This window comes from Colossoma macropomum, unplaced genomic scaffold, assembly GCF_904425465.1.
Source record: "Colossoma macropomum unplaced genomic scaffold, Colossoma_macropomum, whole genome shotgun sequence".
In the NCBI taxonomy this organism is placed as follows: domain Eukaryota; kingdom Metazoa; phylum Chordata; class Actinopteri; order Characiformes; family Serrasalmidae; genus Colossoma; species Colossoma macropomum.
The window spans coordinates 40,477,097-40,494,656 of record NW_023494802.1 but is presented as its reverse complement, the minus strand read 5'-3'; the positions used below and the strand labels follow the sequence as shown (position 1 = coordinate 40,494,656).

The 17,560-nt window shown below is 42.1% G+C and overlaps 1 protein-coding gene across 2 annotated transcripts in view; it reads left to right on the top strand.

Annotated features, from left to right (window-relative positions):
- The window catches only part of nhsa (Nance-Horan syndrome a (congenital cataracts and dental anomalies)), a 125,217-nt gene that overhangs the window by 69,100 nt on the left and 38,557 nt on the right, over positions 1–17,560 (top strand). The window lies entirely within an intron of this gene.

Here is a 17,560-nt window from a genome sequence, read left to right as displayed (position 1 = left end):
CTCTCTGTTCTCTCCTCGCACTTTAATAACTGACTCCTTATAAACAAATAAACAAACAAACAAACAGGTAAACAAACACAGAAGTGTAAACACCCACTCAGACTCTGTTGTGGTCTCTGGCTGAGATGCTCTCTTATGTGCGGGTTGCCATGGAGACACAGAGTTAAAAATAACCGTGGAGACGGGTTCCCCGCTCCAATCGCCGACACACTGACGGCCAGCGCTCGGATGCACTCAGCCTACGTCACACACAGTGATGTAATGCAGTGTGATGATGTGACGATGATGATGATGGTGATGATGATGGTGATGATAATGATGATGATGATGATGATAATGGCGATGAAGGTGATGATGGTGATGATGATGGTGATGATAATGATGATGATGATGATGATAATGGCGATGAAGGTGATGATGGTGATGATGATGCTGATGATGATAGTGATGATGATGATGGTGATGATGATGATGGTGATGGTGATGATGATGATGATAGTGATGATGGTGATGATGATGGTGATGAAGGTGATGATGATGATGCTGATGATGAGGGTGATGATGATGGTGATAGTGCTAACGATGATGGTGATGGTGATGATGATAGCGATGATGGTAACGATGATGGTGATGATAGTGATGATGGTAACGATGATGGTGATGATGATGATGAAGATGGTGACGATGGTGATGATGATGGTGGTGATGGTGATGAAGATGATGATGGTGATTATGATGCTGATGAGGGTGATGATGATGGTGATGATAGTGATGATGATGATGGTGATGATGATGGTGATGATGATAGTGATTATGGTAATGATAATGGTGATGATGGTGATGGTGATGATCATGATGATAATGATGATGATGGTGATGGTGATGATGATGGTGATGATGATGATGGTGATGATGATAGTGATTATGGTAATGATGATGGTGATGATGGTGATGGTGATGATCATGATGATAATGATGATGATGGTGATGGTGATGATGATGATGGTGATGATGATGATGGAATATTTGCTGAATTTAACGTATTAGTGGGGTGCGGGGGGGGGGATTGAATATGTAGTGTGGTCAGTGCAAAAGTTACAGCACATTGTTTTATTTATTACCGGTGTATTAAACTCATATAGACAGAACATAGACTGTGCACAAAAGTGAAGCTTTGTTCCCTGTAGAGATGTAAATGCGCACCGCTGGACTGCTTTTCCGTTCACACCTGGCACTTTGGAGCTTTAGCGTTTGATCTGAGACCCAAAAATGATCCAAAAAGAGAAGAACAGAGTCTAGTAGTCTTCAGCTGCCACGCTGAAAGACGCTGGATGTAAGTTCATCCGCAGTTCTACAGAGGAACTCGCTACTGGAGGAGTTTTTGGACCTGATACTTTTGTACTGTGCTGATTTTTCTTCTACTTGTTATTTGAAATAACAGGAATTGAGATGTGGTTTTAGGCTAGCAGCCTCTGCTCAGTTCGGAAGCGACAGTGAAAAAGTAGGAGCCTCTGCTTTGCAGTAAAACCGTCTGATTGCTTGGCAGTATCTGCTGCAGTGAAGCACATGGGTTCACATATCACACGCACGCTCTGCGCCCCTGCTGCCCGCGGGGTGGTACGCACGTTATTCTGGTTCAGACTGGACGCAGGTGTCACATCACGTTTGAGCCACTCTGACACGAACACGAAACCGAACGGCTGGGCTAGCGGCTAACTCAGGGGTCGCAACCTAAATGTGAGGAAGAGTCATTTTGTCCTTTCAACAAAAATCTAACCAACTTGAGAGCCACAACATTTTATGTCCATATTATTGGAATAACATTTTACCATCTTGGCTGTAAACATGTCTCAGTACAGTGCTAATGTTCTAGTATAGGCTAAAAATATAATATAAACGAAAACGCAGACTTACTTTGCTCTGCTTTAAGCTTTAGCTCAGCTATAGCTGCTTTTCTCGCATCTCCAGCAGGAAACCTTTCCTCAAAAGTGGAATAGTTTTTTGTAAAATGTCTTGGAATATTTGATATTTTATGAGGCCGAAGTCGCTTCTCATTCGCCAGCTTCGTGTTCGAATTTTCACGTTCCACCTTAAATGCGCCAGAATGTAACTGCTGCACCATTTAAGGTGGAACGGGACAGTTTGAACAAGAAGTGGGCGAATGACAAACCAACTTCAGCTTAATGACTTTTTAGTGTTTCAGTTTCTCGTTGCAGATTAAACGTGTCAGGAAACCAGCTGGAGTGATTATGAATGCAAATAAGTCCATTCATCTCCAAATTATCGATCTTTCTCTTTGCCTTTTCGTTAGCTACTAGCTAGTAGAGATTGTTGTCTGCGGTGAATTAGCAGTCATACATTGACGCTGGCGTTTAAGACCACTTATAGTCAATACTGTGTTAGAACGATTAACTTTTATGGCAAAGGATTATTTTATTTTTACCTAAGAATCTAATTCTGCTGTGAAGCTGCAACACGGCAGTACAAGTGCCGCATGCGTCTTGGGAGCCACATGTTGCCGACCCCTATGCTAACTGCTACTGTAGCCTTTCAGAAACCAACCAGGCCAGACGGCTGCATGTTTGGCTTTGATCAAGCACTACTTTACGTTCTATAAAATGGTTTATTAGTCTTGTCTGGTGTGAATTGTAGTCTTATATGTGTACAAAAGAACAACAGACTAAAACAGTAACCCAGGATGTTTGATCTGGGTTCCTATTTGGGTAGATTCATTTTAGTTTATGGTAAAACTTGCAACCACCCGAACTTTAGAAGTTGCAGATACCACAGGCAATAACACATGCTGGTATTCCATAGGAATCATTATTCGCTCATAACTCATTTAAAAAGGTGCAGATTCTGAACTTCGAATTCACATCGCATTTGTGTTTATAAGGAGGAGAAAATCTATTATTATTTGGATATAATGAAACATTATTGCATATTTACATTATTGTATAGTCATATTTTTGTATTCTTGCCATTTTTGAGAGAAAAAATTCAGAAATGCAGATTCAACTCTGTTAAATGTAATGAAATAAATGTATATTTACTTATAAAGTGATTTATGTAATGAATTACATTGAAATTTCAATGACAGTAATGTTGTTGGTGCAGTGCAGTTATGATATTTGCATTACATTACAGCACCTCACTGTAGCATCACAGTTTACATTTAAAATCATCCCCTAGTATGATATTTTGTTGGCCTAGTTACTTGTAGCAGCTCCTGATCTGTACTAACAGTTTGTGTGTGGTTGTGATCACAGCTACTTCTCACCTGACTGATTGATTTGGTCTCATTGCCGTTTTATCTGCAGTAAAACTGATGAATTAGGAAAGAAAAGATAATAGAAAAGCTGCTCTTCCCATCCAGAGTGATTGTGTGGATCCTATGGATGGACGATTGTGCGTTGCTGGCGTCAGTTCAGGGTTAGCCTGCTGGCTATATTTGTAAAACAGGACAATGTAGTTTGTTTGCATGAGTGACTACAAAAATGGTGTTTTTCCTGAAACTGTTTATCTTTCCCAGAATGCCCTAGTGTCAGATACTGAGCAGGGACAGCTGTTTCCTGTCCCCAGTGTGTACATGTTCCTGTGGAGAGAGAGGGAGAGAGAGAGAGAGAGAGAGCTATACAAATGATGCTGATCCAAAAGTCCACCGGTGTTTATTATGCTGTGATTTTATATGAATTCATATGACTTTAGCTGATTGAAACAAATATAGAAATTATGTGGAAAATGCAGATTCTAAACTTTTAATCTGTACCACATTCACGTCACAGTTTTTTTGAGTTTTTTTTACCAATTTTCTCCCAAACTGGGAGAATGAAAGCTACCATGTGCTTTCTAAAACACCCAGCAAGCTTGGAGAACTGCTAATTCTGTTATGTCAGCTAAAAGACCCCCATGTCGGACAGCATCCTGCGAGTGATGGGTTGAGAGGGAGGAACCTCTTACCTTTCCAGAGAGCAAAAAGAGGACACTTATGGTCTTTTGGACTCCCAGACATGGATGGCTGTGGCATCGCCAGCGATCGAACTTGGTCCCAACGATGGGGCCGATGCTGAAACAATGGCCAATTCAGAAGCCTTATGATTTTGCCACTTTTTTGCATTAAAACAAAAGGAAATAGTGACTTGATTGAATATATAATTGACATATTATTTAAATAGTATATCTAAATGGCAGTAGTGCCTCTAGACTTGTAGCTGTGTTCAAATTAGGAGGCAACAGGTTGCTAATGTTGCTTACACATCACATGGTCTAACTTTTGACAATGTAAATATCTCTGCTATGTAGTATTATTGGTTCCACATTGGCAAATATAGTAGGACAAGGCTGCCCCGTATCACCATACCTATTCACCCCTGTGTGCTCAACATACAATAAGATTGGCAGGACTAGAAGAAGATGATCGATATTTCAAGATTGGTGTGCTAGATCGTAATATATTAATAATAACATAATAATATTGATGCCTTTGACCTTTGGATGCTGGAAGAAGGCTTTAGAGTAACTCAACGACTAAAAGGGCCATATTAAAAAATCTCAGCAAATCTGTGGGCCAGCTGTGTTTTTAGGTTTTTTAAAACTGTCTATTTGCTGGAACTAGACACCAGGCATCTTTTCTTTTTGTGTAACTGCTGGCCTATAGGTTGTTGCTGGGGGAAGAGGGTCGGCGTGCACATTATGGGTCCTCTATCCAGTCAAGCCCCAGTTTTCACAAAGCCCAAATAACCAAACTGGAATTTTTAAAAGAAGAACCAATTCACTGGAAAAGACAATTTGGGACAGTTAAATGTAAAAAAAAGGAAGAGTACGACCCCCAAGAAGATGGATAGAATCAGTCAAAAGGTCATGAACAAACCATAAAGACACCTAAAGACAGCCTAAAGTCGGTATAGTGGGTAAGACCTCTGCCTTCTACGCTGTAGAATGGGGTTCAATCCTCTGCATAGGCAAGCCCCCTACACTATACCAATAAGAGTCCTTGGGCAAGACTCCTAACACTGCCTTTGCCTACCTGCATAAAGTGATCAAATTGTAAGTCACTCTGGATAAGAGCATCTGCCAAATGCTGTAAATGAAATACATTCTGGAGAACCACAAAATAAGGAGTCTGCACTGATTTCATAGTATAGTTTTGTTAAAAAATGACCCACATGGCGCCTGAGGGTCTAAGGGTTGCCCCTGTCATCAGGAGATCGCGAGTTTGATCCGTAGTGATGCTACAGCCATCCATGGCTGGGAGTCCAAAAGAGCACAACTGGCCCCGCTCTCTCTGGGTGGGTAGGTTGGCTCCCATCACTCAGCGCAGGTGTCTGTTAGCTGACATAACAGAACTGGTGGTTAGTGTTCTCCTCCAAGCATGTTCAGCTGTCCAATGATGTTGCATTAGTAACAGTTTGAAAAGATGCTTCACATGACTCAGAGGAAGCTTGTGTTATCCTTCACCCTCATAGCGCTGGTGGCTGGTGGTATCATGTGATTCGGGGAGTCCTAACTAGTGGGTGGATGTGACTAAATTGGGAAGAAAATTGGAAAAAATCTCTTCACACTTTCCATTTTTTCATTTTTTGCACGATACTTTTGGGAATATGAACAAAAAGTTCAGGGAGTAGAGTCTGGGGACCTCTGACCCTCCGTGTCTGCAGTTGATTCAAGAAATTTGTTTGAGCCAATGGTTTAGACTGATGCTTCGCTGGGTGATATTTCATTTGCATAAAGTTGGGAAACTTTTAATTTGACTTGTCACTCAATTGCTGCTACAAATATCCAGCTTCCACTGATATTGACTGGTCACCTGTCACTCTGTCGTCTGCTGATGTGTATTTAAACTAAATAACCAGCAGTTGACTGTCATTAGATGTGTGACTCACATCTACATCATGAGAAGCTCCAGGTGAATGTAGGAGCGGAGTGTTTATGTGTGCATGTGGCGTTTCAGAACACAGTGACTTCATGCCAGTGTTTGTGTGGAGTCAGTGAACAGTGAGGTTTCTGTGGAAGAGGCAGGACGAGGTCTGGGCATGTTTGTAAAAGTGAAAGCAGGATGAAGTTAAAGCAGTAAACAGTTCTCTCTGACTCTAATTAAACCTACCGTGCTGCATTCCTCCTCTCTGCACTCTTATCCCTCCTTTATATCCTACTTTTCTTCTGTTTTCTTCCTCACCTCTCATTGACTCTCTCAGCCCTCTGGCCGACTGCGCTGTGTGTGTGCATGGGCACGTGTGTGTTCTGTGAGCAGGGATGAATGAATTAGTGAAACAAGACACCCTGGTGTGTGTGTGTGTGTGTGTGTGTGTGTGTGTGTGTGTGTGTGTGTGTGTGTGTGTGTGTTTGTACAGGAAGCAGCCAAGAAAGAAAAACTGGTATGATAGCTGTAGGGAGCTGGTTATGTAACAGACCTTTCAGCTGCATTTTTCTGCAATTTTTAGTGCACCGTTTCTATGAATTTGCTGAAATTTGAACAAAACATGTAATATATATATATATATATATATATATATATATATATATATGTCCTACATAATACAAGAACCTGTTATTACTATTGTAAGATAAAGAGCCACTGCATCTTTTCAAACTGCTGCTAATACAGTGTCACTGGATGTAACATCCTGTCCTGCCCTTGTTTTTGTCTGTTTGCCCTTCTCGTTTCCCTTCCCTCGTGTCTTTGGCCATTTGCTTTTGTTTATTTGATATTTGATTTTCGGGCTCCGCCCTTGAATCATCCCCTGCACCTGTAGTGTGGTTAAAGTACTGAAAGCTCCAGTGGAGGGTTGGAATAATGAAAGGTCCAGTGGAGGGTTAGTGTAATGAAAGCTCCAGTGAAGGGTTGGAGTAATGAAAGCTCCAGTGAAGGGTTGGAGTAATGAAAGCTCCAGTGGAGGGTTGGAGTAATGAAAGCTCCAGTGGGGGGTTAGCATAATGAAAGATCCAGTGGAGGGTTGGAGTAATGAAAGCTCCAGTGGGGGGTTAGCATAATGAAAGATCCAGTGGAGGGTTGGAGTAATGAAAGCTCCAGTGGAGGGTTGGCGTAATGAAAGCTCCAGTGGAGGGTTGGAGTAATGAAAGCTCCAGTGGAGGGTTGGAGTACTGAAAGCTCCAGTGGAGGGTTGGCGTAATGAAAGCTCCAGTGGAGGGTTGGAGTAATGAAAGCTCCAGTGGAGGGTTGGCGTAATGAAAGCTCCAGTGGAGGGTTGGAGTAATGAAAGCTCCAGTGGAGGGTTGGCGTAATGAAAGCTCCAGTGGAGGGTTGGAGTAATGAAAGCTCCAGTGGAGGGTTGGAGTACTGAAAGCTCCAGTGGAGGGTTGGAGTACTGAAAGCTCCAGTGGAGGATTGGAGTACTGAAAGCTCCAGTGGAGGGTTGGCGTAATAAAGGCTCAAGTGGACGATTAGAGTAATGAAAGCATTTTGATGGTTGGAGTAATAAAAGCTACAGCTAATGTTTTAATGAAAGTGCTTCATGAGCAGAAGCCCTGTAAACAGTGAGGTTGGATACACTGCTCAGCTGGATTTTATTGGTTTTGGAAAAAGACATGGAGAGACAGACGTTTCTGGAGATTTTGTGGAGACACACCCTTACAGGGTACAGTAATGCTGTTGTGTGTGTTTGTGTGTGCGTGTGTGTGTGCGTGTGTGTGTGTGTGCGTGTGTGTGTGTGTGTGTGTGTGTGTGTGTGTGTGTGTGTGTGTGTGTGTGTGTGTGATTATTTGAGCCATTATAAAGACCTTGCGTATGTTGGAAAAGGCCTGTGAGGAGGGTAGGAGGGTAAATGCAGCACAGCTGCTGTGCGTGTGCAGACATGGCTGATTGTCAGCAGCCCTCAGCCGAAGGGAGGGGCTCAGTCCTGTTAACTGAGGCCTCTGAGATGTTTATCAGCATGTATGACATAATAATTCATGACATCATCCTGTATGACATCAGAGGGCCGGAACGACTGAGGGAGGAGAAGTCTGGCAACGACATATTTCTCTCTCCCTTTCTCTCTCTCTCTCTCTCTCTCTCTCTCTCTCTCTCTCTCTCTTATTTGGCTTGGCAGCATGTGGAGTCTGTGTGTGAGGGGCTTCTTCCTTTCCCTCCTTTTCTCTCTCTCTCTCTCTTTCTCTCTCTCTCTCTCTACATTTTTTTCCTCTCTTTCTCTTTTTCCTTCTTTCCCCACTTTACCTTTCTCTCTCTTTCTTTCTTTCTTTCTTTCTTTATTTCTTTCTTTGTTCCTTTTTCTTTCTTTCTTTCTTTCTTTCTTTCTTTCTTTCTTTATTTCAACCATTCTCCCCTCTCTTTCTTACTTTCTCTCTCTCCCACTTTCCCTCTTCTTTCTCTCTATTTATTACTATAAATTATCTGGTAACTACTATGAATTATTCAGTTTTCCGCTTTGAAACTAACATGTACATTCTGTAGTTTTGAAAGGGAAAAATTGAAGTATGGACCCCCATAAAGACCCTCAGAGTTTAAGGAGTTCTGAACAAGCAAACATAGACTCTTGAATATAAAATGTAATATTTTATTATTCAACATTCCCTGTAGTTGTAACCCAGTCTTTGATAATACAGATGCTCTATTATTTGTCCGCAGCATGAGAGAGAGAGAGAGAGAGAGAGAGAGAGAGAGAGAGAGAGAAAGAGCTTCTCAGGTGGACTGTGTTCACTGGAGCAGAAACGTTGGGGGTTTTTATGTCGTTTCTCTCTCTGATCTCCAGTGCAACAGCAGGAGCTTTGTTCTTAGTAGTGCTCTCTCTCTCTCGCTCTCTCTCTCTCTCACTCTCTCTCACTGCAGTGAAATAATAACTGCACTAAAAGTAAAAGTACCTTTCCAGCAAAACAAGCTGTGTAGACTTGTAGCAGCTCAGAAACTACTGAAATACTGAGTTTGGAACTTCTCAGTCCGTCCAGCATCGGTCAGCAGAGGAACTGGAGACTGTCCGACTCTGTTCTCCTCTTTTTGGATCCTTTTGGTCTAAAATAAAAGGCTAAAGCTCCAAACTGAGAGGAGTGATCGACAGGGGTGCAGTCCAGCAGCTGAACTGGCACAACAGAGCCAAACCAAGCCCTAAAGAGAGGATTAAGATTGAATGTTAATGACTGAAGTAGATCAGAGTAAACATAGGATTCCCCACTGATACCCCATTAACACAAGTGCTGTGATGAGAGTGAAACAGTCCCTCCTGTCCTCTACACTGCGTCTGTGTGAACGAGGGATGGAGGGAAAGGTGTGGTGCTCTGAAGGTTGAAGGCCTGAGAGGCCTATTAGTGAAACTAATAGCTTAATAGCTGTGAACAGCAGGCTGATACCTGAGCAGCCTTCAGCCTTTTATCCCTCTCTCTCTCTCTCTCTCTCTCTCTCTCTCTCTCTCTCTCTCTCTCTCTCTCTCACCCCCCGCCTGTGTGTGTAAAGCTTGAAACACAGCAGTGTGTGTGTGTAAAGTGTGTAATGAGAGCCGCTCTCACTGGGGGAGTGTTTTAGTAAGAGTGGCGTCCCACTGAGCTGACCATAAGAGTCCCACTGATCTGAGCAAGACTGAGCAAGTGCTTTTATGTACAATACATATGGGTTATATTAGTATTATTACATTTAGAAACATCAAGGCAACATCAATATTCAGCCACTTTTGCATTAAAGAATTGTGCAGTTCAGCCAGATTTTGTGGAGCCTTCCTTGGCGTCTTACTCGACATTCCAGGTATTCCCCGAGATTTTCGAGAGGATTCAAATCTGGGGATTTTGCGGTCCAGTCCAGATGGACGAATGCTCTGGAATGTTCATCATGCCAATCAGTCACATTTGCAGCACTGTGAATGAGAAATTGTCATCTTGGAATACAGCAATAGGAATGTTATGTTCCTCGGTAAGAAGGCAAATCCTGGTTGTCCAGCAGCTCAATGTCGGCACTGCGGTTCAAAATTACTGTCACCTCAACCAAAGGACCCATTTCTGCATAATTAAAACACCCCCAGAACATCACAGAGCTCCTCCAGCTTGAACCACACTTTTTACACAGTCCTCATTGAAGGCTTCCTGAGGTCGACAATGAATACAACACCCAGCATCATCACATACAGACAGAAACGAGATTCGTCTGACCTGAAAACGTGTTTCCAGTCAAGAACAGTCCACTTTTTGTCTCTTTGTCCACTGTAACTGGCAATTTTGTGAGCAGAAGTGAGCGAAGGCCTCTTGCGTGCCGCTCTGCTCCACATGTTCATGGTATGCAGTTTCCTGTGGAGAGTTCTTTCAGAAATTGGTTGTGAAGAACCTGCATTGACTCCTAGAAGCAATTCTTGCCTCGAAGTTATTTTCATTCAGAAGTCATGAAACATGCCTGCGGTTCGTGTCCGTCAGTTTCATCTTTTGGCCACAATTCTGATGAGAATTTCATGTAGACTGGGATTTTTGCCACTGCTGGGCAACATGTATGATGGAACGCTTTGATTTACCTGGCAATTCAGCTACTTTCTTCACACTGTGGCCCAAATGTAATCACTCTCTTTTGCCAGTCATTAACATCTGCTTAGCGACCCATTTTCCACACATCGAACAATACATTCACTGAACTGTGCCACCTTTTCTCAATCTATGAATCCTGTCACACATCCTGCAGGTATTTATAGCCTGATCATCCTCATGCAACGCCATATGCAGGAGCCTGAAGTTATATGTATATTTCAAAAACAAGCATGCGTGAGTGTTCTGTTATGTTGGAGGTCAGCACTTTTTAGTTTTGTGCCTCTACAACTCTTTCGGTTTTCTTTCCTCTGCTGTGTTACACTCAGATTCCTCATTTGCAGATTGGATTTCAGATTGTAAGAGTTTTCCTGGGAAGTCGTTGTTGTCTAAATTTAGAGTCTGAAAAGGTCATGGTAGCTTCACTGATTTCTACAAGAAGTTCTTCAGTCTCAGTGGCTGATGGAAGATCTTCCCTGATGATTTCGCACTTGGCAGCTTCGCTCAGTGCATGTTTCTGCAGATCCAAACAAACTTGCTCCTTCTTCACTATTTGAATTTGGCAGAGGAGCTTCTGATGCTGCAATAGCAGATGCTCCCAAATAGCAACAACGACAACAACAACAACATGACCTTCACCATGGTGAGGTTCTAATGTTTTACACAGTATTTTGGAAAATATTAACTGCTATTATAATTATTGTCATTTCTCATGTGAACTTTAAGTTAATTAAATCAAAACCTGAACCTTAACTTCAGGCCAGAAGCTAAACCTTATCCTAGACCTAACCTTTACTTCAACCCTAGACCTAAACGTAATCCCAGAACTAACCTTAACTTCAACCTAAAGATCTAAACCTAATCCTAGATCTAACCTTAACTTCAACCTAAAGATCTAAACCTAATCCTAGACCTAACCTTAACTTCAACCCTAAACCTAAACGTAATCCCAGAACTAATCTTAACTTCATCCTTAAACCTTAACCTAATTCTAGACCTAACCTTAACTTCACCCCAAACCTAATCCCAGACCTAATCTTAACTTCAACCCCAAACCTAAACCTAATCCTAGACCTAACCTCGACTTCAACCTAAAGATAAAAACCTAATCCTAGACATAACTTTAACTTCATCCCAAAGATCTAAACCTAATTGTAGAACTAATCTTAATTTCAACCCAAGACCCAAACCTAATCCTAGACCTAGCCTTATCTTTAACCTAAAGATCTAAACCTAAACCGAGACATAACCTAAACTTCAACCCCAAGATCTAGACCAATCCTAGACTTAGCCTTAACTTCAACCCCAAAACTAAACCTAACCTGAAAATTTACCTTAAATTCAAATCAAGACCTAAACCTAATCCTAAACCTAACCCTAACATTAACGTGAAATCAAGACCTAATCCTGGACCTAATCTTAACTTCCATCCGAATCTAAACCAAATCCTAAAACTAATTTTACTTTCAACCTAATCTAAAACTAATCCTAAACCTAACCTCAACCCAGAACCTAAACTTAATCTTAAATCTAGCCAGATAGTTTGTTAACAGTTGTAGATAATAATAATAATAATATATTTATATTTTATTATTATTATTATTATTATTATTATTATATTATTTTTATTTTTTATTATTATTATTGTTGTGCTGAATGAGACTGACCTTCCCGCTGATGCAGGAGGACCGTCTGTCTGTCCAGTCATGAGGAACCACAGCCAGTCCATCATGATATTTAACACACCTGAGGCAGGTAATCTGACCTGAGTCTAAGAACAGCACAGTGATGTGGACAGGTCAGGGGTCACCAGCCCCCACTCTGAGAGACTCTGAGAAACCCAGTAACCGAGGAAGCTCTTTGTCCGTGAAGCAGGAGATTAGAGGGTCACTCTCACGCATGAATGGACGGTTTTCTAGCCTCAGATCAGAAAAGGCTTAAGGGGCCCAGGAAGCGTCTGCTGAGTGTTCACTAACGACGGAGAGGGAGCGTGTGGGGTCACCCTGAGGAGACACGGTGGTGACTCACCCATAACATCTACGGTCAGAAGCTGCTTCTGTCCACCTGCGTCTGAAGTCACTTCCTTTCACTCGATTAGGGATTAGCCGAGTCAGCTGCCTCGGCACATACAACAAATGTTTGAGAATCAAATGAAAAATTGTCCACCAAGAAAAGTAAATATATATATATTGTTAATATACTGAAAAATGTTGTCTGACATAATAAGTACTCAGTAGTGCTGCGCATGTTGTTCATTGGTATCATGATGGCATTTGTGATATTATATACTATTTTATATGGTCCTTTAGCAGTTTTTTGAGAGCATGACTGACCTCACATGTTCCAGATGAGTTTCTGTGGATGTTTGATGAAATACAGTTCAGAAAACCTACATTTTGGGTTCTTCAAAACATCTGAGTAATTATACCATTGAGATCAGGGTGTGAAACACCCCTTGGTGTTTGGGGGTCCCATGCTGGTGGCCTGCTGACTCGCTTGCCTTAGCGGCACTGATGCTAACTTCTGGAAATCGCTGTTGTAGGAAGAAAATCTCCAAAATGGTGACTTTACAGGAGAAGGAAAAAACATACTTTAATTTTAATGTAAGTCAATGGAACCAGACTTTTTTCCCAAGTCATTTTGGGCCGTTTCTTTTGGTCCGTTCTTCAAGAAATTTACACACAGTGTAAAGGACAACAGGTATTTTCAAATTATGTCAAAAACTGAAAAACTGCCTCACAACTCCCTGCATGTATCCCTCCACCATAAATGGATTTTAAACATATAGATATTTTAGCCCATCATAAACAGTGTCTCAGACATCCGGCAGCACATTCATGACCATTTAATGTAATAAGTGTAGCTTTTAGCGACATTAAACTCTTCAGACGTCTGGTCTGGAGAAATCTGTGTAATTTCTCTTTAACCGCGTCACACAAAGGCTTTACTGGTGCAAAAAACCACAACAGATACTCAGTTCACACACAAACACCTCAGTGTAAACAGTGAAGACAAGAAACAAACAGCAGCATCAGCTGCAGCTTCAGCGAAGGGCCTGAATTCAGATGGTTTGTTTAGAGTGAGATGACTGGCAGGAAATGAGGAGCAGATCATGCTTCTGTTGTGGGGTCAGTGAAGCTGTGGCAGAAACGTGTATTTACCAAAATAATGATGAAATGTTATATAACTGCAGTTAAAGACGTATAAACTCATGCTGACATTAGAGAGGTGCGACATCATCACCATCACAGGCTGCTGATTCACTTCATTCCCAGTCAAAACAGCCATTGAGTAGAAGTCGTTCATCTTCAGGAGATGCTTCTGAGGAGGAGTGTAGCTGCCAATAAGCTTTTATTTAGAAAAGGATATCAAAGACGCTGCTGGTGTTCTCAGAACAATGGACTGACCACCCCAGAGTCCAGCCCTCAACACCACTGAATGGGTTTGATTACTTCAGAAAAAGATCAACCAGCTTCTAAGACTGAACTTTGGAGGCGTGTCTGCAGATTTCTGTGGGAAGCTGAAAGCGAGTGGACACACTAAATACTGAAACGTCCAAAATTATGGTTCGTTTTTGAGGCTTCTGTGGAATTTTCTTTTACATACACAGTCGTGTGCAAAAGTTCGGGCGCCCCTGGTCAAATTCCATGTTGTTGTTGATGTTCTAAGTGAAAAGAAATGGATTTTTACAGACGACACATAAACACTGTACATTTTAATGCACAGTCAGTGTTTCGTGTGCTGAATTTAACAAATTGGAAAAATAGAACAGAAAATGTGGGCCGTGTGAAAGTGATGGCACCTTTTAATTATTATAAAATTAATATTATATAAATTAATTATTAATCATAATATTTTGTGTTTAATGGCTGTTTTGACACTAAATGAAATAAACGAAGGGGGTCTCTGAGTTTCGCGCAGTGCTGTATATGACTAAGGACGTTAAACTCTACGCACTCTGTATGTGAGTGAACTGTTAGCTGCTCCTGCTAGTGACTGTTCCCTCTTTTCTGCAGAGTTTCTCTCTCTAATGGAGGGATGAACGAGGGGCTGTAACAGCGCTGAACGTTTGTGTGAAGGTCATCATCAACACTAATGATCAGAAATCACCATGTTCACTGAATGACCTTTCACCTGCAGACAGCCTGACCCCTGTTAGAGCGCTGTAATGAGGCCTAAAGGTCAAAGAGGGGGGGGGTGAGAGAGAGAGAGAGAGAGAGAGAGAGAGAGAGAGAGAGAGGGAGAGCGAGAGAGAGAGGGGGGGTGAAAACTGAGAGAGAGAAGAAGAGAGAGAGGCAGGAAGAGAAAGTTTGTGTGTGTGTGTGTGTGAGAGAGAGAGAGAGAGAGAGATAAAGAGAGATAAAGATTAAGGAAAAGTGAGACAGAGACATAGAGAGGGAGAGAGAGAGGGAGATTGAGAGGGGGAGTGAGAGAAAGAAGAAGAGGGAGAGAGAGGGAGAGATAAAGAACGAGGAAAAGTGAGGCAGAGAGAGAGAGAGAGAGGGAGAATGAGAGGGGGAGTGAGAGAGAGAAGAAGAGGGAGAAAGGGAGAGATGCAGAACGCGGAAAAGTGAGACAGAGAGAGGGAGGGAGAGAGAGAAAAGGGAAAAGTGAGAGAGAGAAGAAGGAGAGAGAGAGGGAGGGAGAGAGAAGAAGGAAGGAGAGAGAAAGAGTGAGGCAGAGAGGTAGAGTGAGTGAGAAAGAGAAAGACAGAGAGAAAGAATTATAGATGTTAACTACACTGTAATGTGCAGCTCACTGTCATCTGTTGATTCAGCTCCTCCACTAGAGGGCACTGTTTCCTGCTTCAGGAGTGGTCATGCTTTTCCTCCTCTGACCCTTGCTTTGCTCCTTAGGGGGTCACAGTCACGCTCCGTTTGAGATACTGTTCTCTTTCCTCAGAGAGGCTCAAAATGTGGGGTCCGTGTACACGCCCCCCTCTCACAGTCTCCCCCTCGCACCCAAAATGTTGATCAGCTGAAACATGTTTGGAGTATGAAGCTTCTTTACTTTAGCATTGATGCTAAAATGCTAAAAATGATTCAGTACCTACTAGTAATGATTCAGTATCTACTATAAAGGATACAGTATCTTCTATAAATGACTCAGAATCTATAATAGCTGATTCAGTATCTACTGTAAATGATTCAGTACCTAGAATAATTCATTCATTTATTTATTATCTTCTATAAATGATTTGGTATATTCTATAAATGATTCAGTATCTACTATAAATGACTCAGTATCTACTATAAATGATTCAGTGTCTACTGTGAAACTAAGATGTATGTTCTGTCGTCATGATGGTGAGGGACTGAAGTGCGGACCCCCTACAGAGCCCCAGTGTTTAAGGGGTTCAGCTGTGCAGAGCAGCCTGTCTGTAGGATTTGAGTTTGTCTGAACAAATTGAGGGTTTGTAGCCTTGGGGGCGTGGCCTGCACTTGAGACTCCAGGTGAGTTACCTGCAGGCAGGTAGAGGCAGCGATAGACCAGCTGAACTTTACTGAACCTGCAATCACTTTTTGGAATGATCCAGTAGCCCCGCCCACTCTGAGAAGATCAAAGAAAATAAGAGAGTGTCAGAGAAAAGCAGATGTGTGCTGTTTTAAATGGTCTTTCAGTGTAGAAGCAGGTTTGGGCATCGTGTCAAAAATCATCCATCATTACACGAGGCATTCAGTTCCATTCATACTCATCCACTCACTGGCCACTTTATTAGAAACACCTACCTTTACTTCCACTCACTGGCCACTTTATTGGAAACACCTACCCTGTCCTTCCACTCACTGGCCACTTTAGTAGAAACACCTACCTTTACTTCCACTCACTGGCCACTTTATTGGAAACACCTTCCTTTACTTCCACTCACTGGCCAGTTTATTAGAAACACCCACCTTCTGCTTCCACTCACTGGCCACTTCATTAGAAACACCGACCTTGTATTTCGACTCACTGGCCACTTAATTAGAAACACCTACCTTGTATTTCCACTCACTGGCCACTTTATTCGAAACACCTACCTTGTGCTTCCACTCACTGGCCACTTTATTAGAAACACCTACCTTGTGCTTCCACTCACTGGCCACTTTATTAGAAACACCTACTTTAAAGGTATAGTATGGGTGTACTGTTATAGACTGTAACCCATCTGTTCAAATGCACAATTTGTCTGCTGACCAGTGGACTGCGGTCGAGGTATTATTAGAGTGGTGGACACGTCACTCGCAGAGTTGTTTGTTGATCAGTAAAACAGTGCATTTCTAGCATTGTGTGTGGATTAGCGGTGATTGTGCTTCTCCCTCTCTTTGGACTCCTTCAGTGGGCCATGAAGGGATTAGAGTGGCCCAAGCAGGCAGACTGAACCATCTGAACAGGCCGTGGGGGGTGAATGGATGGATAGATGGATGGAGAGGGGACGGGGGAGTGGGGGATGGGAGGAGGACTGGGGGGGGCGTCCTGCAGATGTTACAAAGAAGCAGCTTCAGGACAAACACTCAGTGACAGAGAGAGAGAGAGAGAGAGAGAGAGAGAGAGAGAGAGAGAGAGAGAGAGTCATGTAAGGAACTAGACTGTATTCTATTTTGTGGTTCCACGAAGATCCAAGGCTGAGTTTCGGGCAGTGAAAGGGAAAGAGAGATATGTATATGTTGGTGGATGAGTGCAGTTGGGACTAAGTCCAGTCATGGCTCTTGGATGCTGTATGCCAAGGAGGTGTAAAGGTAAAGTACAGCTCTACCTCTCCAGCTCGTTCTGCATGAATCTCACCTCCACTGTTTTCTGAAGGTGCCATACTGATGATTTGTGCAGATATTAAAATGAAGGCCAGCAGGATTATGTTGGGTAGTCCAGTGCATAATATCTAAATTATATCGTTTTTGTCGGAAAATCTCGTATCACCAAAACAGCAATTTAACATGAGAAGGAAAAACATTTGTAACTTACAATGGAGGTTAATGTAAGTAGGTTTTTTTCCAAAGCAATTTTAGATCATTTTATTGGTTTGTTCATTTTGGAAATTTAACAAAATGCATGTGGTAGATTGAAATTTCAAATTATACAAAAAAGTAAAAAAAAATAGGGTGTATATGGTTTTTGCGAGGATGTTGCAAGT